Source organism: Spodoptera frugiperda, chromosome 1 (assembly GCF_023101765.2).
Source record: "Spodoptera frugiperda isolate SF20-4 chromosome 1, AGI-APGP_CSIRO_Sfru_2.0, whole genome shotgun sequence".
In the NCBI taxonomy this organism is placed as follows: Eukaryota; Metazoa; Arthropoda; class Insecta; order Lepidoptera; family Noctuidae; genus Spodoptera; species Spodoptera frugiperda.
In genome coordinates, this window is record NC_064212.1 from 4,485,456 (window position 1) to 4,512,697 (window position 27,242).

Consider the following 27,242-nt stretch of genomic DNA (forward strand, 5'->3'; position numbering starts at 1 on the left):
CATTTAATTTGTGTAGAAAATGGCGGCATCTAATACAAATTGTCACGAACTGGGGCTCGTTATTGGAGGAGCTGGAATGAAAGACTTTTATTGATAAATTTAAACTAGTTTTAACGAACGACTTTGTCTTAGTTGTTTCAATTTTGTTTTATTGACTTTCATTCTGCGGAATCAACATTTTTTATACTATGTCTGACTTAATAGCACTGTTCCTAGATCTATTTTCAATTAACTACATTTACTGAAGTAAAGATTATTTAGACATTACTGACAAACGGTGAAAGAAAACATCGTAAGAAAACTGGGATTCATAATTTCTATTATAAGTTTAAAATCGCCAACCTGTATTGAGTAAGCGTGGTGATGAATACTTAGACCTTCACCGTGCGAGAAGAGGCCTTTGGTCAGCAATGGCAATGGCCAGTTGTTGTTGGTGAATGAAGTAAAATATAGTCAATGTTAATGATTTATTCTTATTTATTTACCATAATTATTCAATACATTTTTAAAATATTTAATTTAAAAAAAGCATTTACTGAACGTTTTTACCATTAAGACACAAAATTGTAAAGACTATTCCAAACACCTTTTCATCATGGGTATCATGAACGTTCGTTTTGCGTTATCGAAGCGATACTGCAACAGTTTCGCATACAATAATAGGCAAGGAGTCACCGGAAGACGGTGCTTGATAGCACTCGCATGGAAACGCATTTCACGGCGCGAAGTCGGCGGTAATTGTGGTTTTAACTTGTAAATATATCGGGTTCCTCTATATTGTAATAGAGACCTAACTAAATACTATAAATGTGAAGAAAGTTTGTTTGTTTATTCCTCTTTGAGCTTAATTTAACCAATATCCTCAAAATTTTCCACATCATCGTATATCATCAGGCTAGTAGTAAGAGTTGGATGTCCTATTTATAGGTAATTGAAAAAAAAATTCTAGACCCAGAATAATAAGAATTTTTGAGTAAGTAGTCAACTCGGACCACATACCTACGGCCCATTTGGGACGAGTTGGGGAAATTAAAAATAAATTAAATTTTTAGTGGTCAATTCGTCCCACGTTTTTTTTGTATGGATCTTTAAACTTTATTAATGTTTGGTACAGTTAGCAACACAAGATTAAAAATATTGTTTTATAGTTTTTTTCTTTACTTTCGTTTTGTTCATAGATTATTTCATTTTACAAAATCCTTACGAAGTAAGAACCTCTTTTTTAGTGTCGGTTAAATAATTTATTAACTCAATTTTTTTAGCAATCGCTCAAATTCATGTGTTATCCAAAATTACTAAGAATAGTAAACATGTGTGGCTTAAACAATGGTCATGGCGGTCACTTATGAAGTAAATGATAACATAGATAGAATGAAGTTCCTAGAAAATCTAATGTTTTCAACAAAGTAATAGAACTTTATTATTTCCACACTAACCCTTTTGCTACTGACTGTACCTTATCTCATTGTGGTAGTGACGTGGGACGAGTTGACCACTAAAAATTTAATTTATTTTATTTTCTGCAACTCGTCCCAAATGGGCCGTAGGCATGTGGTCCGAGTTGACTACTCACTCGAATTTTTGTATGACATAAATAGTGTGTTTAGTTGTGTTAAGTATGTGTTAACCACTGTGTTGAGTAGCAGATAGCAGAGCAGTCGTCAGCTGTTCAGCAATATAAACTCAAAAACTGCATAAACGTTCAATATTTTTGACCAATTTGTATCCATAATGTTACAAAATAAACAAGAAATCCAATTTCCCATAAATACTGTCATTCGATTTTGAACCTTATAGAAGATAGCCAAGACGACTAGTAAAGGAATATAATGAAATGTTACGTTAGCGTACAATTTGAAAAATGCGCCGCGGTACGTGAGGCGTTAATAGTGTTAATTCTCTGCATCGTTTGTTATTATCTGTACAGGTTTTTCTTATAATTTTCTATGGAGTAAAGGTATTTTATTAATTGACTGCTCTTTAATTGCCTTATGTACTTAGTCACGTCAGTGAGAACACTTCTCTATATACAGTACCATAAGATTTTTTTAAACTGTCTGGCCTGACTGGTCACTAACACTGTCATTAGAATTTAACTAACAAGCGCCATGATCAGAGATGAACTGCTCATCCATGATTATGGCGCTTGCAACAGTGCCAAAATATCGGAAACTCATAGACAGAAATAAATAAACATGGTAAATATCCTGTCTTAAGTTCTAATGTTAGTTACAATTGAAGTCCCTCTACAGAAGATTTATGTTGACATTAAGAAGAAAATGTCAAAGTAAATGATCTCAGACCAATGAGACGTCAGATACAAAGGTTACTAAGGGCATCAAACTACAATCCATCACTTAACTAGTTTAATTGATACATTTCAATGAAAAAACCAGCAATAAATAACGGACAGTTAACGATACAACGTAATGACTATATCGCCAGTGAATGGTGACCTAGTGAACTCCTCGATTTCCACCCCAAATAAAAAAGATGCGTAATTGATTGCATCGACGCGAGCTCATTTGACTGATTGTATAGAGCACCAAATTGCGTATTTAACGTATGGGAAGAACCCTCGTGAACCGTTGCCAATTTGGAGGCACCCCCCGGAGCCGACCCCGGCCCCGCTCCCCCCAAACATGTTTATATTGCATTTAGATTCAGATAATTCAAAAAAGCAATCCGACCAATTTTATTGCGTTCAGATAAAATTTTAGAACCAAAAACGCATGTCTCCGACAAAATTATTGTGAAATGTAAATGGAACATGTTGCAAAATGCCGATCCGTTAAGGGCCATTCGCAGTTTTATCAGAGTGCAAATAACCCGCCCTGAGCAGATTAGATAAACTACAGAAAACGGCGCGACGTGGGAAGCGAACCGACAATTATGACGTAAACAGCGTTTTAATTACAAACGTTTGTGTGCAAATTACTCGCGAGCCATTAATCTCTTAAGAAAAATGTCTGTAGCACCAGCTTCGCGAATTACTATTTTTTGTGTAAGGTCAGTCAATGTGACTCTTACGTCTCGTTAAACAAATAAGGATTGTACTACATGCTCGTACTATACGTTGACAATTTGGTTGGAATTTATGGCGGTGCAAATGAATGCGCATAATTTGTCAAAACTGTCGGATTTGCAGTGTACGCGTGCTAGCGATTCCCGGATCGTTCGGTATCTATGCAGATCTAAATTTAGAGGGTAATCGCTTGTTTAATAATATATGCCGCTGGGAGCACTCAGTATAATCTATTTACATTCGGAGTGGACCGATCTATTCACCCGATATTATGGGAACTAGTATTTACTATCGCCATTCAATGGACCGTCGACGCTCATTATAATTTGCTTAGTCAGCGTCATTTGAGTCTTCTTTTAACTCAACATATCTCTTATCTATGATTACTTTCTTACAATACACCATTAGATTAACTGCCCAATCAACCTTTCTCAATTAGGTATATCTTTTAATCTCAATTTCCGAAAGTTATTTGACTTGAATAGCTTCGAGAGCCAAACAAAATGCAGCCCTTCTGTATTTCAACAGACTTCTCAACAATACAGTTCCCTTTTACATTCTAATGACATTCATACTGACAGTTTTCAACGTCGTCGTTGTTAGTATTCGTATTCACATTGTCCATACGCAATATTTCATCTGAGAGTAGTACGAGTAGTTAATTAGCGGTTATTACAAAGTAAGTGAAGCTGATAATAGCAAAGGTATTCCTGTCATGAGGTCACGGATAGCGTCAGTCGTCGCCACAGCAACAGATGGCGCATTGTGTTAAAAGGTGGAGATAAGCCATAGCTTGAAGAGAACACGCTTCATAATCATGAGCCAACTCACCTACTTATAGGAAAACAAATTATAGAAACAACTAAACATGCTAATTCTAGGTTATTGCGAAACTGGCGGAATATGCCAACTATTCAAATTAATTAGGTTGAGATGTTTATAAAAATGCTAGACGGAGGTACGAAATACATAAAATACTTAGGTTTTTACGATGATTCAGCTCGACGTGCGACGGCGCGGCGTAAATACCAGCATTGTCTTCACCATTATAAAATTAATAACAACAATGACTCAGTGTACCGAATAAATCAAATTACATCGCCCACTATGCGGGGAACAATGAAACAAAATATAACGTTTAAAGTAACAATTAAACACAAGACAATGCGGAGGAGAAGGAGCTCCGCCAAAACTGTGAACTTCTTGGCCCCTCATCAATCAGCTATCACGAAGCTCCCGCCTTTGCTCGTTACACATAATTAATCACTGAATATAATTAAAATTCCCGATGACAAGGCGCGATCACCACAATATTCATCAGAGAGGAAAAGCCCCAGAAAGAATATTGGCGAGTTCAAAGAGCCAATGAAAGGACATTTTTTCAACCCTTTGGGACCGTCGTCTTCGAGTGATTCAATTTTCAATTAATATTTGACGTGACTTGCAATGAGGGGATAATTCGTTTATCTGTTGTGTTGAGGGCTTAAGTCGAAGTGATGATAGTTATTGATCATTGTGTCGTTTTAGAGTTGTGCGGTGATACTTTAGCGGCTTATAGTATCGAGGCAGAAGATAATGTTAGATTTAAGGCGCCTCGCCGGCGTCTGCCGTGGTGTAATTACCTAGTGACTCAGCACGGCTTTGTTCGCCCTGCATAGGATCCGCGAACAAACTTGTTTTAATTAATTTCGTGTCTCGAACAAGCCTTCAGTTGATTGTTATCTACTTAGTTGCTGTTAGCGCTCCGGACGCCCTGATAATGAAGCAACAAATTGTTCTAAACTAGTCTTATGATTTTGATACTAATGAATATGCTATTACTTAGTAACTATTGTATGTTGGTTTTAATAATTATGTGTTCGGTTTTTTGTTTTATCCCCTTATTCCTTTTTAAAACTATCGTTAGCTTCAAATAACACCGTCTTAAACATACTTGTAAGTACATTATTTATTTAAAACTTAACATACAAAAGTATGTACAGTACAGTCAGATCAGGACTAAAATTCAATTTTCAAAATCAGTATCCTAAGATTTTATTTATATTATATTTTTTCCTGGTGAACTACATTGGTCAACGAACTTCGATAGGGTCGATACATTTATTTTTAGTGTCTAAGTAACAGGTTCGAATATTTCCTTCTTTTTTCTTTCAAACATTTATCGTCGATCCTTTCCAAAAAGCCTTTTTTGAAGACAATTTTATTATTGTCTTATTAAGGTATTGTATGTAGATTTGAACGAGATATCGACACGTAACCGCCGTTATATCTCCTCATGGTTCGTGTTTGGCGCGCCCGTTTCCATGACAACCGGTGAAATATGGGTCCTGTCTTTACTAAGCTTATTGCCATTATTAGCTAAGGATAGCTATTAATTTCCACTTCCATTCTTCTGTTCTTGCATTCAGTTTATAGTGGAACCCATTTGAGTACAGAAATTGATGTGATTTGTTTTATACGCTGCAGTTTCATCAGTCAGCGTATAATGAACACCGTCCAACTAGCTCAAAGAAATCTTGAGTGTCATAAATAACCAAAGCATCTATACATGCCCATTGAACCATTTATTAGTCAATTCAATACTTACATTAGACATGATAGGAAGTCTATCAAATTCAAATAAAAAATAAATCAAACGACAGTCAATAAATTATAAATCTACAGCGATTAATACCACACGGATTTTACAACAGCCATAACAGAGTGCTCTCAAAATAATAATTAGTACCAATTACGAGACGAAATATCCCAACAATCAAATAGGATGACTGGCAGAAGTCGAGTGGCCGCACGCAGAGAAATTAAGGAGATCATCCGTCTCACTTCGATCAACGGACAATGACTTCTGTCCCTTACTCTCATTCACAATTCAATTTAAGCTTTCAATCATTGACATCGAAAACTACCATTAAGATAGCGAGAAGTGCACTTATTCTGATTGAATCAGACCAACATTGTTTGGACGGAATTCCCTCAGAAGAATTACACTCCTCTTCCTCATTGCTATCCCCAGCTTCAGTAAATATGTTGAAATCTTAAATCACAAATTCTTGAGGATAATATTAGAAATTGTCTGATATTTTTAGCTTCACAATCTCGAGTACTCAGTGTAGTTAATATCTATGGCCTGCTTTTCTTGTCAACTGACTGAGCTATATTAAAATTCTTTAATTCAAAGAATGCGCGTCGCTTTATTATGATAGAGGTTAAACGCTTGTTCCTAAATTCTTCAAACATCATTATTTCATGGCCGAGACCCTCTTACCTACAAAACAAATAAACTTCGGTTGACTTTGTTTATTTTTCTATGGGAGTTGAATTGCTCCTTCCTGGAACGTGGGCAATATTGGTAATCGCTCTGTAAATAACAGTAGAATATTTTTCTAATAATGACATAAGTAGTCCATAGCCAGATACAAACACATAAAAACTTCACGTTATGGTGAACGCAAATAATAGTTAACTAGCCAGAAAATATCGAGACGATGAGAAACGAGTTATTAAATACTTGTTTGAGATAGTTTACAAACAAAAACTCTAATTGTACATTGTATTAAGAATATGCACAACAACCTACGTGAGAGGTTTCGTTTCCGCCAAACGGATAAGTAGGTAGCTATAACCTGTAATCGAAACCGGTTTAGTCAATGTGGACTTACGGACTGGGGAGAGGGCATGCGCGATATCATAGCAGGTGTTCCACTGTGAGCCTACTGCCTCAATGAGAATTCCAATTCGAGCCTTAAATAGTTTGTCTGAGATTTACTTCGCGGTCTAGCTATAACACTAGATAAATGTTGCCACACAGCTGGTCTTCCATATACGTGCGACCTTACTGTGATAAACGAAGATAAAAACAGTTGCGAGGCTCTTGACGCTGTCGAGGAGGCAATCATTCCACCATCAGGCCGGGCTATAGACATTCGAGAATGAGTTTAGGGCGGCGTGTCTGTAACGCGTGTTTAATAATTTAAGGTCTGAAGGCGCGCCGTCCCTTACTGGCTAGTAACGGCGTTCGCTGAATAATGGATGGATACAACAATAATATGACTCCGGCAAGCCGTCTTAATTTATTCAATACCGAATACCATATTGCTTCACTATGCCTCCAGCGACAATTTCAAATCCTGGATATTTACATCTTCAAGTGAAATAAAACTTATTTTAAATATGGATGTCATTGATACTTAGTAATCCTCTTAGGTTCAACAATCAACTCTCATTTGTGGCGTTGGAATATCCTCTTCTGAATAAAAGGCTTTTATAAGAGAAACATGGGAACGTACACCTGTCGCACCCCGCATATTAGAATAGCGTCTGGCTAGAGTATTAAATATATTAGTATTCATTTGAAATATATCAGAGACGAAATAGCAGTTCCAGAATTTTGCACAAATGATATAATAGACTTATTTCAAATATCCCATTATTGTTTAAGAAAATAGAAGTTGGGAATTTACGTAGCGTTGGCATGCTACGTTCAAGCTTTATTTGCATAGTGAGCCAGTTGTTTAGTTGCTGTTTAAGTGTAAGGAACTAATGTGTAGGTAGAGAGTTGGCCAAGCGGAACTGGTTATGTTCTGTTCACTAATGTTTCACTAAATGAAGTTAACATTAGCTCGTCTGAGGTTTAAACATTCCCAAACTTTGATTGAAAGAATAACACGAGCTTGTATCCGGATTATTTCAGAGAGCATCCAATTTTCTTTGCAATCTTGGACGGTTCCGTTCGGGAAGTTAAGGTGGATTCAATAAAAGTTTATGATTATGCTCTGTGATGCTCCTTTTTCTTTAATCAAAATCCATTTGTGTACGTGGTGCTCCATGAGGGTGCAGCAGAATGCGTTTAATTCGTTAATAAATCAGGGTGCGGGGTGGTGTAGGTTCATTAGGTTGATCGCCCGGGGCCTTCCGGGGTGTCCTGCCCACTCCATGCACCGACCTTCTGTTGCTTGATGCATTTAATTTTGCGAGGGCATTCGATGATGGATGCGTCGCTAATTCCATTTGTCCATCAACGGGCTTGTCGTTTACAAACCACCGAGGCACGAAACATCAATTTGCTTTTGTTTTATAAAATCATTCAATTCATTTCATTTTAAATTGTTTTCGTGTTGTGGGTCCGCAATTTTATTTGGGACAATCAAATCATCAGCTTGCACTGTGTTAGTATCAAATGGGAATCTTAGTTAAAATAAGTAATTAATTGGCTCTCATAACTTGGGCTTATCGCTAGCATAAATTAAGGTAGATTCGCGCGGCGCCTCGTCCACGCACGTAGTGAAACTTTTAATTGCATTGAGCTCTATCACTGTCGTCAACTGGGAGTTATGGACACCCACTGAGGATCTACTCCTCCGTGTTACTAACAAATAAATTTTAATCATGGGGCACATAGCACCAATTAAGCGTATTATCAGGTATTAGACGCGTCAAATAAATTCATAACTGTCTCAATATTTTAGAATTAAATTGTGATAAAGAATAATTTTTAATCTAATGAAACATTAAATCTATTACAACTTTTAAATTAAAATCCTCGGAAATTGTTTAGAATCTCGAGATTCAAGCTCGAAATGAATAATGGATTAATTAGAATTTTTAAATTAAAATTGTCACCGTGTATCCGTTCTGTGGCCAGCACAAACATAATACAATAGAGGCCAGGGCCGGACGAGAGGACTCATTAATTTAGATGATTGTACAATTATCTAAATATAAGCGGAGCGAGACGCCCACGCGGGCGCAGGGGGTACTCCAACCCGAAAACGAGGGAGGGGAGCGGGCACTCGTTTTTAATTAAACCGGCGATGAAATGAAGTGGTCCGTATAATATTGCTTAGACATGTTTTAAATTAATTTTAACCCGTCTTATTACGAATGTTTTGATGAAATAATTTCTGCGATCTCCTGTCAATTCGACACTTTCGCCCGAATCATCATTTCAGCTGGACATTACTCTGTGACAGTCATTTGATTTGTTAGCTTGATAAAGTAGGTTGTAGTAATAGATTGTTTAGTTGGCGGGTTAATGTATCGGCCGGTGCTGAGGAGCGAGTGGGCCTAAGTCCCCAATAACGGGGGCCTGGGCCGGAGCGGGCGCGGGTCGGGCCGCGGTGACGGAGCCCCGTACGCAAGGGTTGTGCGCCTCTCCTCTTCTCTATTTGTTTTTCGTTAAAGCTTTAATTAAAAGTAGGTTTATTTTAAAGAAAATTGATGTTCAAAGTAAATAAATCCTTGATGGTTTAATTATCTCTTAGTAATTGAGTTTCACCTGACGGTAAAATAATTAGTGTTGTGCTCACGAGATGCTTATTAATTAATGATTTTGGAGATACTGTTGTACGGGGTAATCTATTATAGTCTTCGTTTGCGATAAAAGTTTTAATTAATTTATTCATTTCGCCCACGCCTTTTTTATTTCAGCAACATTAATTATATTTTAAAACAGTATCCTTGTTTAAAGTTCGTTAACTAATTTATCTAATACAATCGCCTTGGAATTAATTACATAGTTTGTACCTACTTGCAAAAGTGTTTAAAGAAAACTTCAAAGTTTGTATTCCTAGTTGTTGAACAAAAATAGTTTCCGCAAAAGTAGTGAGAAGACGTTTTAGAATTTCACTTTCAATAGTTGGATGTTAGCGAAGTGTTCATGTCAATAATTGCACATCACTCAGTTGAAGCAATTAGTTGGGCAGCACGTGGCCGCTTAGTTTGGAGTTAGTAAGCCGGCGCGGAGTGCAGCCGGTACGGCCCCACCACACACTAATTGTTTCTACATCCAGCAGCTGGCCTATTGTTATAATGTCCATCGTGTAATAGTTTATTAGTTGATGCAGTCTGTTTACAAACATGCTGCATTGCAGTTCGACGCTAAAGACGTTCGATCGTAGCAGAACTACCACCAAGTTCTTCCCAATAGTTACCTAAAGGCTTTGTCCTCTGGGGTCTGTAAGCCGCGCGTCCAGGCTTGATGCCTCGAAGGGACCCGCCGGTCTCCGGACCGGCACGATGCACCAAACAAAAAACTTAACAATAACAAAAAAACACAATAAACGTATGAACTCAAGAAACTACACCGTCGAGCGCAGTCTCTTAACCTTCTAGTTCGACAGGATAAAAGACTGGTCACATAAAAACTTCCTTGCAAAACTTTAAAACAAAACTGTACAGAAAACTTCGAAAAAAGTAGATATGTTTGTGGGGATCGACGACACTTCCCCGTACGGCGTTTCGGTCGCGACTGAGCCACGCGGTCGAGAGAGGGGCGCGCGGGGGGACTCGGCGCCGGCCCCGCACCTCCGCGGTATTATTTGATTAATTCGCCTCCCCCTTCTATACTCGGTGAGTCGTTACGACGGCGACGTTAAGTTTTTAAATTTCAGTGAGAGGACCGCAACCTTCACCTACTCCTTAATACTTTAATTGAATTAATTAAGATCGACGGGCGCCAACAAAGATTAGACGTTAATAAGCAAACGCTGAAGGACCGTCCCGTTCATGGTTAATTACAGCCGCGGTTGCGGTACGCTCGCAGGAAAAAATCCCAGCTGGAAATAATGAATATTACCTACGGAGCAACGTAAGACCCGCTAATTGGTGCATTTACATACAGAAGTAAAATAACGTCAGAGTGAGTTATTTGACGATGTCAGATGTTCTGAAACGAGTGACTGTCGTATGCGACAACGTAGCTATAGATTGAGTCTGCACTGTCGGCCGGCCCGCCGAGGACACTTTATGCATTTTGGTGAATATTAATCATTGGACCGAATCCTTTTAGTGCTTACAACCCACCGGAATAACGAATACGAAATTCAAGAATGGAGTTCCATTGATTAAGTAATTCATCAGAAGAGTCAGCTGACAAAGTTAATTCAGTGTTTGTTACTATTTGTTCGTTTTCTCTTATTTTTAGAAGTAACAAAGTAAAAGCGTCTAATGTCTCAACGATCAGTTTACCAATTAAGCCAACTAAAGTCGATTAGACGTTGACTATTGAACCCAATCCGTTAAGTTCATTAGTTGTTCCCACGGGCCGAGGCGACTGCGAAACTGAGCCACGGGGAAATAGTGAAGCGAGTGCTTCATTCGAAGTCACACGAACTTTGAGACGAACGAAGCGACTTTAGAACTTTTATCATGGTTAGATAATACGACATCATTGATGGTTATTAAGAAAAAAATGTGTTTATATAATCAGATGATTTCAAAAAGCTTCTTCATCGTCATTATCGTTTACGTTAAGTTTAATTTTAAAAAAAAGTTGACACGTGTTCTCTTTAAGACTTCTTAAAAATGTTTGCTGTCGTACCGTGTCATGGTGTCAGTTAATATTGACTTAAAAATAAGTGTACCGTCCCGATAAATAACTCAAGACATCCCTACAGGAAATTCATTACGGATTCCGTGTCGGGTTACAAGAAAGAGGCCGGTCTCGATTTCTGGTTAATTCAATAATTTTACGGATGAAGCATTATCGGGCTAATTCGGTTTAGTTCGGTTTAGCCCGATCGATCAACTGATGCGCGGGCGCAGGTGGGCGCTCAACTGAGTGCAAGCACACCGACCCGTATTATGAAACTTCGAATTTGGTACAATACAATTTTAAAGAACAAATTTGGGAGTATAACTTTAAAGTTTTAAAGGAAAACGGTTTCAGATTGGATTTTACTCCGGAATTTTATTTTATTGTTTAAGAATTGAACTGCCTTGTAGTTATTGATGCTGCTAGACTTTTTTTTTAAATCTCAATATTCTTGATGAAATTTCCAACTCGTTGGATGCTCAAATATTATTGCATTTATATTGAAAAGTTTTCTGTAGATATCTTACTTATATGTAGATATGCCATAGTTACTTCAAGGTTCTGTAGAATTGAGCTCCTATCAACTTTATCTGCCATACTCATTCGATTTTAAGTAACGATTTTGTATGGAAAACAATTGCTAAGGACTGGGTTATTTAATTATTGACTTTATTGACCATTAAATGACTCTGAGTACGGCGAAATGTCTCATTGAAAATAGATAAATAATATAGCTGGTGAAACATAGATGTACGTTTACATCAACTAATCACCAGACCACACTTTTATGAAAAATCAGTTAAAGTTATATTTTACTTCATATTTCTAGAAAATCTATTCTTCCAGAAAATAAGCCAATACTTTTATTTTTCAATATAAATCCTTGTGTTTTCTTTCGTCCCAATTTAAAAGAAACTTCCTTTTCTGTTGTAAGATTTTCGCAAACACTTTATTTCTATTTTTCATAATATATTTTCGTAAACTGAAGAGAATCTTCTCTCTGTTCACTAAAGATTTATCATAAAGTATTAGACATCGTTCGTAAATAGAACATTCTGTACTTAAGTCCCTAGTTTTCATGGTACAGGGAAATATCGTACGATACAGAGTGCTCCGCTTTCAAATTAATCTTTGTTTAAACTTAATGGGACTTATTAATCATGGGCATTATGTCTAGATGAACATAATGTGGTAATCGGTGACTCACTTCAAAGATATCGAAGCTTTTATTACGAAAACAAATGCACCGTTACACAACCTGTCCATTCCTCTATTACATTATATTGATCCCGGAGACAATACAAATTACACTCTAACGCAACGCTTTAAAGTTCACACTTGATTCAGAATCACTCGTTCACAGATACGTGGGGCAGGTGAATGCGTTACCAATATTATATTTCTTAATTAATAGAGGTGAGAACTCAGTTCCCCCGGAATTTAATATAATGGCCTCTATTCCTGACTAATTTAATTCTAATGGTTTTAAGGTGTTTTATAATTTTATGGCTCCTTGTCTAATATAATTGTGTTTATAATAACTTTATGCATTGTATCGACAGCTGCTTCAATTAGAGTGGTTATGTAAATATGGTCTTTGTGAAAGTTGTATTAACGACCACGCTTAGACATCGTAGGTGTTCAGACAGGCTTCTTAAATCCTTCGATATACGTTGCGTAATACTTTCTACATTCGTGGATGTTTTCATCAGTATTATAGGAGATATACTAATGGGTACGCCACTCCCGGACTCCCCCTCTGTCTGCCAAAACGTATGGCGCACTCCCGGCGACGTCTCATCCAATCTGGATAATGTGTGATGCTCGTCAATCGTGTAAGTGGCTCCAAATTGTACCCCGAAAGGTAAATTCTGCTCTCATTGAGTGCACTTTTGTGATTAGCTACTAACTTCCCGTACACATTACATTAGGAGGGTCTTTGTCATTTCGTGTCTAAGAAAATAAAGGTCGCAATAAAAATGATTGCGAGAGAACAAGAAGCGTAAATGGAGACTCAGACATCTTATTTCAAGATTAGTTTAACATATTCATGTCTCTAAAACGGGTAACAACGAGACAAGGGTACAATTAAGGCGGTGGCACACTGCACCGCTGCAGCGGAGGGCGGGTGTCGCGCGTCGGTCACAATGCGCCAAATGACGGCCGGTACGCAAATGAAGAATATTGTCGGACGGCGTGAATGCTCCTTAATGACGCGTCGGGTACGGGGCCCGTGTGCCGTCGTCACCCACACGTATTTGCGCGATTGTCGACTGTTAATTATTGGATCATTGTCGAGGTGCTACACATGGGAAGTGTCTTTTGAGGTGCTTCGTGTGTAGCTATGTGTCTTGTGGGGCTAGGAGATTTATTGCTAATTTTAGTGTTCTTTGGAAAGAATAGAAGAGTAAACGAGCAATCATTGTTGCATTTATCCCGCATACAGCTGTAAAGAGACAAAACTAGATAAAACTCAATATTACAAAAATTTCGGACGGTTAACGCACAAATGCAACAATAAAAATACAATGTGTGTTATTGCAATTAGCAGCTAGTATTTACACCACACAGCCAAAGCAGTAAACTATAAATATTCAACAATTGTCAATACTTTGTTGTGGAATTCGGTGAGTATTTGAACTTGCGTGCGCGTACGCACGTTCGGGTGCCAAAGCAACAGTTACACAAACTCTGTCGAGTGGTGTGCGCACTGTCAACAAAGTACCAACGAAGTACACACGCAGATTAACCTACTACAATCCCTCAATACCCTTCATGGAATTTTCAACCTTAGTTTAGTTGTTATAAATTCGAAAGTCCATTGTGCAAATTTGACAGTTTAGGGTAGCTTTATGTGCATGTGTACCAAGTTACAAACATCACAAATATGTCATCTGTGCCCGTACATAAATCAACAGATTTCAACATGTTTAAATGGAAAATGGCCACCAAGTTAGAATGAAGGAGTACAATAAGACCAGCAGATCTAGTTAACACAGATTCCCAAAATAGTATTTGCATATCAATGTGCAAATATTATTTTTCTAATCATCGTACGATTTCAGATTTTTCGTAATTGGATATCGGAGTCACCAGTAGCCACTGAACAAACAAATTGTAGTGTGTAAATATGCTTTGATATCACATTTTTATATGTGAACTTAAATCTTCAATCTTGGTTGTCATGGAAAAATCGAAATAGCGGACTTAACGTCTAAATATTAAGGTACTTTTTGGAACAACAACTTTATTAAGATCTTGTTAAGGAAGTTTAGAAATTGGTGCCTTTTAAATCAGATTATTTGCAAATGATTAAAAAAAATCTATTCATATATTCCAGCAGCTTACAAGCAATTTAGTGTCTTCTCTTGTCAATATTTTTATATATACCAGTGCATTAGAAGGAAAAAGAGATAGTGGAAAAATGGGATTGAGGGGAAAAGAGACAGTGATTGTGCACAACATACTTATTAATTTGAGCCAATCCCAATCTACCATACATTCTCTTAGCTAAGTTCTAATAAAATTATGAAATCGTTAACTTGAAATATCATATTCGTGCCAATAGTTAAAGGTACTGCCAGTTTTGAAGTGAGCAAGACAAACTGCTGTACTGCATTATGGGGCAGTAAATGTTGAAGTTATGTGTCTTCTACCCAGACCTATGCAGATAAGTTTATGAAAAAGCACTTTTAAGATCACGCAGCTAAAACCTAAATTGCCTAAATTTACGTATTAATCCAGATTTAATACAAATGACACTATTTAAAAAAAAAAACACACCCTCATTCTTGCTAGTTATATTAATTTAAGTGTGATTAACTAAGAATGAGAATAAACCGCGATTATGTGCTGCAGTTAAAGATTTAGTAGCGGATACTATGTTCTGAATCTCAGATTTAACATTTTCACTCACTAGACTTGTCTAGAATTCATCTGTTGATATTTTCAGATAAAGCCAACGATAATTGCTTTATTTCATGCAAGCAAATAAATAAAATCTATTGCAAGATCGTCCATCTATCACTAACTAAGCCAGATTTCTTGCATAAATTCAAGAAAACTTCTATAGATATAGGTACAGCTTCCGCAAATCTGCGTTCGAGTGGGACGGTTGCCAAATTCCTAGGAAACACGCGTTGCGGGTGAACCATTTCTTTCTATTGTATTATTTCTTATGATTTTATGAATAACGTTTCAAACGTACAATTACCTGGTTAAGACTGCACGTCTCCTGTAAGAATAAAATACTACTTTAGTAGTTTATGTGAAGTTTAAAGTTAAAGGGAAGAAAATTGTCGAGACTGGCAGGTGCGGAGATTTACGGTGCGCCGTTGACCTCTGCCAAGCAAATTGCCCCTTACAAAAGAAGCGTTGACGGACGCGAACAAAACGGTTGACCCTCACCTTGGCACAGCAGACGAGGGACCGAGGTTTTCAAAAAGAACTTAATTGCCTATCTGAATGTTCTGTGACCTTAATTACCTCGATTGCGCCATAAATTATACCGTTTCCATTCCACAAATACAAATAGAAATACATACATATGTACATGGGCACAACAACGGAAGTTATCAGCAATTATTTGAAACCGGAGAACATTGTTTATACACCTTGCTGATTTAAATACAAGATAACTAAATTAGCAATGTTATAACCGCATTTAAACTGTTTCCAAACCAGATAATTTAATAAGACTGGTTTTATCAGTATGATAATTGTTTCTCTCAGAACAGCACATTATCGGGAGATTTCGGGAGTGGGAGATCAAGGACGAGCAGGCTCGTGGCGTCATCGAACGAGCGCATTACGTTCGATTGTAGGGCCAGGCGGCCTAATTGCCAGCATTGTGTCGGCATGCAGATGTGAATGGGCTTTGATTTGGGCCCGGGGGCGCGGGGGCCGGGGCCAGGGGACAAATCGCTCGTTACGGCTGCAGGTAAACTTTCATTGAGCGTCGGAAGGCGTCGGACGTGAGAGGCGGCCGACAAAATGCCCTCGTTATTCGCCGCCGAATCACTCGCTCATTGTGCTCCGGGAAACGGTAGACGCGGTCGCCGAATCACGAAAAAGACTTTAATGAGGCGTGAGAACGTTCTAAATGAACGATTGTGCAGGAGCTCGGATTAATGAACGATTGATATTAGAGTGGCCCTGATTAACACCCATTACGTGATGCCCCACGAGTGCCGCCGCGCCGCGCCAGATACTTCGTCATTTCTTCGGCATAACGTAATAGATTCCCGCTTTCGGAAATTTCGGCAGTTCATCGGACCACTTGTTGCTCTGTAGAGGGTGAGAGAAAAACTGAGTGTCGGCCGAGAGGCGATCCTCCCGCTCCCCGCGACCTCCCCTCTCACTCCTCTGGTCCGAACTCGACACCACACCAATTAAAACCTGACTTCTGGCGTTTTGTCATGTAGGTATGGCACGCGTTAGATTTAGCTAGCTGTGTTGAATTTTAATTGAATCAATGTTCTAGAAATATTTTTTAATTGGCACAGGCTAGCATGCCGTGTGAACATGGAAACGAGGTTATTTGGCCTCTTAATGTGTTTATTCAATATTTTGAATTCAACAGTTGCTACGTACAGTCTATACACGTGGATATATAGTTACAAGTACGGGCGGCGCAGGGTGCTTAATTAGTTGGCATGAAGTGTGTAGTGCGGTGCATACTGCAAATATCTGTGTGTGCACCCCATGCGTGAGACAGGTGGCGTGGGCCGGAGGGCCCCAGAGGGGCCCGTGTCCGGGGCCCGGGGCGCAACGGTGTAACAGTTGCATGGTATCACCGACATGTGCCCATAATTTGTATGTAAAGTAAAAATTTAATTAACAGCTAAAAATAAACACTATTGCTTTCCATATTTTAATGACTGTGTTTGCATACCGGTTCGTTGTTTAATTATTTAATATGTCCGCGTAGTTAGGAACAAGTATTTAATTAGTTAGGCATGTAACTACAGCTTAGCCTTTCACTTCGAGTTGCCCGCGGCTTTGACTCGGCTTAGTAACTCTACCTGATGACGTAATTTAAGGATCAATCGACAATGATTTACAATGTTAGAAATGAGGTCAACGGCTGACTGTGTATCGGTGTCGGTAGCGATCTTATTTTACGTTTGACCGAAGTGTTACAAAGTTCAGTCAGTGCTATACAATTTGCAATCACATACTATGTATGTTTGTACATGTATGTGTGAAGTGTCTGACAGTTCCTTGATTAAAAAGCAATGTGTGTGCCAGGAGCTTATATTTCTGCTAATTGCCTATGCAATTTCTCGACATACATTATATTTCAACTGCCATTTAGAATAACAATTTGAATTTTAAAGATAAATATAAAATATTTTGGCTAAGTTAAAAAAAAACTGAGTTATGTATTTCGTGCTTAGGAATGACGCTGCGCTTTGGTTTCCAAGAACCTTAATGTTTTAAACAAACAACAGTTTAATGATAAATTGAATCAACCTGTTATGCCATGCATCGATAATAAAAAAAACAAATTATTCAAATTATTTTCGACGACCGTAAAAGTTTTTACTTTGTGATCTGTAAAAAAATAATTTATTTCCTGCATTTATGTCACTGGGGCTGGGACTAGTTTGGGATAACAAATAGTATAAAAGAGACCCAACACAAACAAAAAAAAAAAACTAGGTGGAATAAAATTGTGTCATATTAAATTAACATTTTGTGGGACCCAACCGTAAAACGGAGTCAAGTATCTTTAAAAAATATCATCATGTTTGCGTGAACAATGACTAAAACATGATACTTTTTGTAGTAAAACCTTCACGGTGAAACGCATTTGTTTATTAAAGGTAACAAAAAAGTTGATGAAATTAAAGGTGGCATGGTCCAATTACTGCAGTAGCCGGGATACTGCTGACTCCCGAGACACGCACGTGATTTCAATATTTCATCTCCAAGGTACCGTACACACTACACTGCGGTCTCGGGCCGCACTCGTTCCACTCCTACAATTACGCGCTTGTGTCATATTTACAGCCCAGGTAATTGCCATTCAATTACGAGGCCAGCCCGCTGTGCAACTGAAAGAGAGGTCCGACACCTCACCGATATCGCCCTCTCGTTCCAACACGGCGTGCAGCCGGCCAGCCATCAATCATCGAACACCCCCCGCTGGGCGCCTGTAGGGATGGGAAACGTCACAAAGCGAGTATCTCAGTTCAACAATACTCGATAAGTGGGCAAACGCCACGCTAAATTGATTCCGAACCGATTCTGATCCGGCTGTTGTTTAGCGGTATTAATTTAACTCGTCCGTGTCATTCATGTTGCAAAATATAGTTGTGCTGTCATTGCATTTCAAAAGAAATATGAGTACCGATTAATATTGCTTTAACGAACTTCTAAGGTTAACTGGTCTAACTAAATGTCACTGGATCCTAAGCAATGACTGCGGAGCACATTTTGAAATATTAATAATTATTTATAAATTTCCCTTAACCTTTATTAGAAGTGCAATTTGCATGTACGAAGGCCCAGGCATAGTAATTGAGGTTTTTACTGCGTAATTGTTAGTGAATAACGACATCGGTATTAAATATAAACTTAGAAAAACATAACAAATGGGCAGGATGTTTACTTAAATAAATATGCCAATTAAGAAAGATTATGATCATATTTAATGCAAGACGTATATATAGTGGGTTTTATAAGTTGAAATAGCATGCTATTAAGGTGTAATGACAGGTTATAAAGTATCGATAAAAGTGTGAGTGTGTGCCAGCCCTAAGCTGTACAGGTATGCGATCTCGCCTTTATACCATCACCCTATTGCACTTCAGAGCTCGAGCCAATCTTTCAAATTGAGTTCAGTGCGATGTAGGGAATAATGTGATTTAAAACCAATAACTTAGTTATCTCCATCATTTATTTATGTTTCCTTGATTTGATTTTCATTTAGAGCCACTCTATCGTATCGAGAGGGTGTTTCAGTTTTCAGGGAACTAAAGGATGGTAAATAATTTATTTGTATGGGAACAAATTTATCACTTAGCTGTACCTAAGGATAATATTAAGTACGTTATACATTTCTTCAAATACCTTTAATGGACTAAGGTTTTACTCATCATAATCTAATTACTGACTAAGTCAATAAGTGACTGCACGGTTGGTGCGGTGGCTGAGCAACCGGCTGCCGTTTAACGCGTAGCGTGTAGCGGGTTCGATTCCCACGCGGAGCAACTCTTTATGTGATACACAAATTGTTGTTTCGCGCCTGGGTGTCATGTGTATGTGAACTTGTATATGCAGGGCTATTGTCACCAACAGCACAACAATACAACCTAACCTAATTCTAGTTATTGATTAGGATTTTTAGAGAGAGGAATATCATCACAGGAGAGGGAATGTCAGACTCTTACTGACTGCAAACCACCCTTTTTGAGCTGGCAAACCCGCTAGGCAGTCCGAAGCACCGGGATCATTGATTAGGGTTTTTTTAAGGGGGAAAACTTTTCCCGCCTTGGGCGAGGCGAGAGGGAATGTCAGACTCTTACTAAAAACCACCACGTTCCTACACCAGCTTTTCTAGTCGGAGCCCCGGTAAGCCCGCTAGGTAGTGCGCAGCTCCGGATCAGGCAACAGCCCTACTGGGCCCCATCTGTGGTGGTCTGATGGCTCTGTAAGGCATGCGCTGCACGTACTGCGTACGGTCTTGTCCTGGTCGGACGATGAGCTACCCCTGGTCGCCATCCGCAGACCCACAATTGATTAGGATTAAGATTCATCTTCAAGTTCATAACATAACTGGCAAAAGGTGTACATTACCTTATTTTCCTACCTCAGAAGATAAAAGGTTTGATGCTATACATATATCTATTATTACGTTATAAGGTACCAGGTAACAAATTAATTATTATGTAGGTAATATTTTCTTTATGAGAGCAACTTTGAAAATAATTAAATATGACATGTGATAACGTTTCGGACTGCCTTAATTAATCCATCCCATTACTGTTAATTAATTAAAATAAAATGTTTGCCCGTTTATCTGATCTCAATTAACGTGTTTTTGTTTTCATATTTCATAGGCGTAGTACCTACCTACTGTTATTTATGTCATAGTCTTTTATGAGCTTGATTTTTTATTATACAATGTGATAGGTGTGGGACTTCTAACCCGTTAAGGCTGAGTACTACATCTAATTTTATCGACAAAAAAAAATAATATGGGGGTTGAACCCCTAATTGAAAATATTGAAAAATAGTGATTTTTTCGGTAAAAATAATTCACAAATGATTTTTTTTCTCACCAAAACATTATCAAACGTATGAAAAAAGTAATGAATTAGTTAGCCAAGGTTATTAGCTACCGTTTGTCGTTTTTTTTTTGTTTCTACGACGCATACAACCTTTGATATCAAAAAAAGTAAAAAAAATATTAAAATAGCCATAACTTTTAGGGGAGGGGATTCGACCCCTTCGACCCCCGACTTTTGTCGATAAAATTAGATGTAGTACACAGCCTTAATAGGTTAGAAGTCTCACCCCTATCACATTGTAGAATATAGGTACTTCTGTCGTCGGTGGTATTTCGGCCGGCAACGCATCTGTGACTGCTCTGGTGTTGCGGGTGTCCTTAGGCGGCGCTGATCGCTTACAGGTTCAGGTGTGATCGCTTCAGGTGATCTGTCTGCTCGTTTGCCCGTTATTCCATAAAAAAGTGCCGTATTGTTCCAGTGGTCGCAAGTGCCAGTGCCGAGCAAGAGGTCTCAGGTTCGATTTCCGGGTCGGGCAAAGTATTATTCTGTTTTTTTCGGTTTTTAAGAAAATTCTTAGTAGTAGCACGGAGTCTGGAATAGTGTCCAGTATATGGCATTAGACTCACCCTCTATTACATGGGACTTATAACACAAATCGTGGAAAGTGTGGGTGTACGTTGTATAGCACCATTATGCGCCGTAATGTATACCTATGCCTACTCCTTCGGGTATAAAAGGCGTGACGTGGCGTTTAATCGATTACAACTAGGTATATAATCGATTTCTATAACTCCTTTCATACATTTCCCCGAACTCTCATTTTCTTTTAGCGTTTAAAAACAGATTTTATTGATGAAATATATACAAACATGTCGTGCGTCAAATAAAAATATATATGTACAAAAATACTTGATTTAATACTTTATATTAAGTTCAACCCGTTAATTAAGCATACCTCATATTGCATCGAGCTGCATACACTTTCAGTTTATTAATTAATACCCTTATAATTAAATACGACCCGCGAAATGGGGATTGTAGTAAAAAATGTGCAAAAATGCAAGTTCATTAAATTGACTGCGGAATAGTTAATGTTGAGATAATGTGGCCATGCTTCAGTGTTGTTGGGAGACTGTCTTACTGAGGAATTGTTGATTATTTTTTTACACTTATTTAAGTTCATGTGATAGTTGATACGATTTATTGTTTTTTTTTAGTTTTACCCCACACTAGAATTTTTTCCGGTGTAGCAGATCTATATCCGTAACAGATCCGAAACGACAATTTGTAGATCACACAAGAGTTTTTCCGTGCGGGAATCGAACCTGCTACACGTTGCATGGCAGCCGGTTAGCCAACCACCGCACCAACCGTGCAGTCAAAATAAGTTAATAATAAAATATTGTTGTTAGTTTGGCATTTTGAAAATGTCATCATAATTTAAAACTGTATCCTGTAAAAACTTTAAACGTATATACGACACAAGAAAACATTCTACTAACAAGTGGGGATTCAGTTGCCATCACACAAAAAATGCAGGATAAAATCCTAGTGTGAGGAACTTTTTTTTTAATAATTAAAACAATTGGTCTTTTATTATAAATGGTACAAAATTCAGTATTTGTTACAATCATATCGTAATGTACTTTTTGCAATGCCTCAAAATGCAACTAGCGACATCTACAATCATCATCCACAATCATAAACCAAACATAATCATTTAAAAAAATAAACCGCAACAAAAAAAACAAGAAAAATCCCGCCCCCCACAAAACCACAGACACAATAATGTATAGACAAAATTAACCGGAGATTTTTCTCGGAAAAATCCAAGGCTTGCTTGTTTCAATTACGGTTACTAATGAGTTGACTTGTGCTCGCTAATTAGCCACCTTGCTAATTAATCACCGCCGGTTCACCTTGTATGCTAGAAAGTAAAGTTCATTTTACTCCAGCATTCTTGTTTACTCTCCTAATTATTTCCCTGTTATATTATAAATATAGGTGTGCGCTGTCTATACGTTTGTAGGTTTTAGATTTTGAGTGTAATAAGTTTATTAATTAGTGTGCTATAATTTTTTTGTTTAGAATTGCTTTTTTTCTTATGTGATTAATGGCAGTTGTATTGTGTTTGTATTTATTATGAGAAGTTATTTTCTATTTATTGTAAAAATTATATTCTGTCAACACATCACACGCAATCAATTAAGTCCTTTTTGATTTTTTCACATTTTTGCGATTGTAATAATCAATTTAATTTTTATTTTAGTGTTTTAAATAAATATATGGAATTTAATTTTAGTACCGAATCTAAAGAAATAACTGATAGAAGTAGAGTACTGGTGATTCTAGAGAAGGTGATGGTGACCATATCTAATTTAGGTACTGTTTATCACATCATAACCACGTATAAGAAATACATAAATATTTTAACGTGTCCATCAATCATGCTGAAACTACTGAACGGATTTTGATGAAATTTGGTATACAGACTTTTTATCCCATGGGAACGCGCGCGAAACCGTAGGCAGAGGCTAGTATCTAATATGAACGCGGGCAAAGCTGTTGGCCAAAGTTAATATCTTATATGTATTATCTCTTTACCATACGTAGTCCCAATAGAAAACACCTAAACACCTAATAGAGTTAGCATTCAAAATTCAAAAACAATAGATAAAGTACTAAATCGCATTTATGACCGCAAACAGAGCAACAAAACATTAAACCTATTAAACCGAGCTGGCATTGGATTATAAATCTTCAATACAAGGCAATAAAATCGGATTCTCAATGGATAATCTCTGGCCTTTCAGAGGAAGCTTTAATATATCCGTATGTGACCAACGAGTACCAATTAACAGCATTACTGCTATCTAACAGAGCTCATTATTGCAAGTAATGGCTGTATAAGTGGTTTCACTAAAACTTCATTATTTAACGTCAAAGATTGGAGCTCGGATCGCCCATCACTCGAAGAGACTCGGAACTTGTTCGTGTATTATAAAACCCCAATCAATTTTGATTCTTCTGCGTTAAAGGATAGGGTTAATTTTCAGTTGAAAGGAGGTTAGGTGACATCAAATTACTATGTTTTTAAGTTATGGTTGTAGTTGTATGAATGGTATGTTATGTGTAGTCACATCAAGATATGCAGAACCAGTATAAAGTGACCCTTTAACCAGTGGAAAGATCATACAATGCGGGTCCATGATAGACTGGTTGTGTATAGTTTCATGTGAACATTCAAGCAATGTGCCACCTGCCTGGACCATATCTTGGATTGAAATGAGAGCTTTCATTCATTTGGACAAGCGAGGATTTAGTTTGTATCTGTACTGAGACATTTGTATTCGATTGATATATTGTTTCTGTTGCCAAGATTGTTGATGATGAGCTCTTGGATTCCGTTCCTGGGTCAGGGAACTTAAAAATACTATAACTGATTTTACTTAATACAGATTATAAGAACAATTAAATTGATCTTAAGTAGATATTTGGGGCCTGGACATTGGTCGTTATAAACCTCTACGAAAAGCGTCAAAAATATCATTGGTCCCTCTTTTTACAGTGAACAGTTCTCCAGAGATCCGAAACAAGCTGTTTTCCTCCCAAAATTCACCAATTCGCAAATAAAGAAAAGAGGAATCGCTTCCACAAGACATAAAGCGATAGTGGCGCCACTTGACACAAACACTTCATTATACAACATTTTAGAAACAAAGCGGCAGAAATGAAAGGTAATTGATGGAGCACCCTGTGATCAGGTGCTCATTATACAATGTAAGTTGCACAAGAACCGAACCCGTATCAACTCAATGTGGTGCCTTGGGCAAGCAATTTGTTTCTACTTGTTTATCATTCGATACATTTATTACGAATGGGTTGCTGCAAGTGCTCTTGTATGGGACTTTATCTTGTTCAGAAATTGAGGTGAATTGAGACTTGTAAAAATGTGTTGGTTATTAGTGCGATTCGGACCTGAATGGCAGGTTTTGCAGTGCAATAGTGTCGGTCTTTTTTCCGAAGTTTGATATGAAGTTTTTGTATTAAAACTTATGACTGTTTGTAACACTTTTACATAGATGATTGTACATTAAAATATTACTAAAATAAAGTGTTACATCCTACTAATATTATAAATTCGAAAGTGTGTGTGTTTGTTTGTTACTCCTTCACATCAAAGCGGCTGAAGAGATCGAGATGGAATTTGGAACAGGGTTAAATTATGATCTGGAATACCACATAAGCCACATTTTATCCCACGGTAACGTAGGCGAAGATGCTAATTTAATATTTTAAGCATATCAGATATCTGTCACCTCTTTAAAAACTAAAAGATATGCTGTGATTTTATTATCAAAAGACATTTTTCAACTCAAGTACGAAGCCAACACACATTGGCACGCAGAGACACAATTTAAACAAGAGATTTCCTCACCGCTATCAAAATTATAGAGTCAATGTTAGCATAACATTTTTTACTGTTAGGTAACCACATGTAATTACATAAAAACTTAAATACACAGAGGCATCACTTGTAAGCAAAAACTAAGTTAAATGTCATAGCATGATATGACAGTTGTCATATGTCATTGTTTGCGTTCTAGAATCTTATGACGGATGGAAAACAGGAAAAATGTAAAAGAAATAATGTGTTGCGTATCCGGGATTTTTCTGTTCTTGAGTTTTTTTTAATAAAAGATTATTATCTGTGTAAGTTACTTAGGGGGTTTCCTGGTTTTCGTTAATAAGTTATTTACCTATTTTTTTACTAATGTAATACCCGTAGAAAACAGCTGAGCTGTCAGAATTTTATTAGTAGATCCAAAAGTTATCTAAAGTCTTTATATTTCCGATGATAGATCGAAAACTTTCATTACTCGATTTGGCAGGGGCACCCCCGTGCCCCCAGATTATGATTTTTCACAATTACCCAAAAAACATCGTTATATCGGCATGTAAAAGTTCAACATCAAAAGTACTCTCCTAAAAACTATTACCACTATTAACTAACTATAACACAATAACAATAAATTAACCCATCAGATCCCATAAACGGTCAACCATTAGTTAAACACGAGACAATAGATCTAACGAATAACAAACTAAAATCGGGATTATTAAACTATCGAAAGCCTTTTATTACCAAGCGAAATTACAAGTTAACGCCATAGAAGACACGGCTAATCGGATTGTGGGGAATAATGAGATTCTGATAGGGGCCGATGTATCCCCCGATAGGATCTACAGATAGTCGCGAGTCACGTTGCGCACGCGCACGCTTTACAACTTCATCAACGACCAACAAACCATATAAGGTAAAGATCGAAACAATAATTTAATGTCGGCGATTCATAATTAAAAGGTAATACGGCATTTATGGGCGGCTGTCATTTGTCAATTTTATGCCATTAATCATTTTTTGAATTTCGAATGTAACTTTTTTTTTATTTTAAAAGGTGCATTTGAAAGTTGACGTTCGTAAAAGTCACAGAAAGTGGCCTGTACATGTACAGGTTGTGTTTAAAATAATTAAATTGTACACCTTATATGGAAGACATAGAATTTAAAATCGATAATTTTTGCATTTATTTACATTTTTGTTGATTATGAAGATATCGTCTTTATGTCGTATTATTTATGTCTCGTGCGTGCGAAATTTATAAATAGATTATTCCAACAGAATATTATAACTATGAAAAAAGAAAACAATTATCGTTACCCTCCGTTTTGCAATAATTATTTTGATAAATTATGACAAAATGGCACGCAGTATTTTTGAATTTATACCCTTACAGTAGTAAATATGTATTTGAATTAAGCTAAATGAATTATTACTTTGGCATAGTCTATTTCTTATACGAAGTGCGTATATTTGTATGAGAAACTTTTGAAGAGGTTCTTTTTGGCGTAGCACGTTTTACTGAATCAAGAGTGTCGGTCACGGCCGTAGTTTTATCTCAAGAAAATCTTGATGAATCACTGATTTAATCCTTTAACTTTGTCACTAACGCTCATGAAATAGTATGTTAAATAATAATAATTACAATCATTTTAAATAATGGTGTATAAGTATAGATATTTTTTAAATGAAATAATACAAAATAAAATTGTTATCACGAACAGCTACAAACCAATCACAGAATTTACGTTTAAAATGCAATTTATCAGAACACGGTCTTGTTTAGTCCACTCGGTAATTAAACGAGAGCTTTCACTACAGTAATGGAATTCAATTAAAACTAAAACGCTATGTTCAGCCGTTGATACCAGCTTACTAGCTGCAAGTACCGAACACTTCCCTAGAATACAATTAATTAAATTATCACTGAAATACCTAACGTCCTTAAAAAGATCTGTTTACTTATTTAATTAAAATTCCTCATCCCAGGCACAGGTTTATCTCAAGTCCCAAAATTCAATTAGCTAATTAAACACGCGGGTAAGAAAGTACAACAAAACTATATGGAGAAACGCAGCCAAGGCATCTCATATTGGCAGTGTAGTCGCGATCGATGGCGCCCCCTCGCGGCCCCAATCAGCTCCATCAAAACTCGAGCTCATTACTCAAAATCAATTAGCGTTATTAGTGCGGCGCGTCTTCGTTAGCCCGTGATGGAGGGTAATTTATTGGCATCTCTTAATTAGGGATAAGTCTAATTGGAGGCTT

The 27,242-nt window shown here is 37.3% G+C and overlaps 1 protein-coding gene across 3 annotated transcripts in view; it reads right to left on the reverse strand.

Annotated features, from left to right (window-relative positions):
- The window catches only part of LOC118273190 (LIM domain transcription factor LMO4), a 147,212-nt gene that overhangs the window by 84,592 nt on the left and 35,378 nt on the right, over positions 1 to 27,242 (reverse strand). The window contains exon 1 of one of the 3 annotated variants that reach the window (XM_050698013.1): positions 9,955 to 10,331. The exons of 1 other annotated variant lie outside the window; for it this stretch is intronic. The gene's annotated coding sequence lies outside the window, so the exon portion shown is untranslated. Of the gene's footprint in view, positions 1 to 9,954; positions 10,332 to 27,242 lie in introns of those variants that run through there. One more of the 3 variants, XM_050698005.1, reaches the window with a different exon arrangement.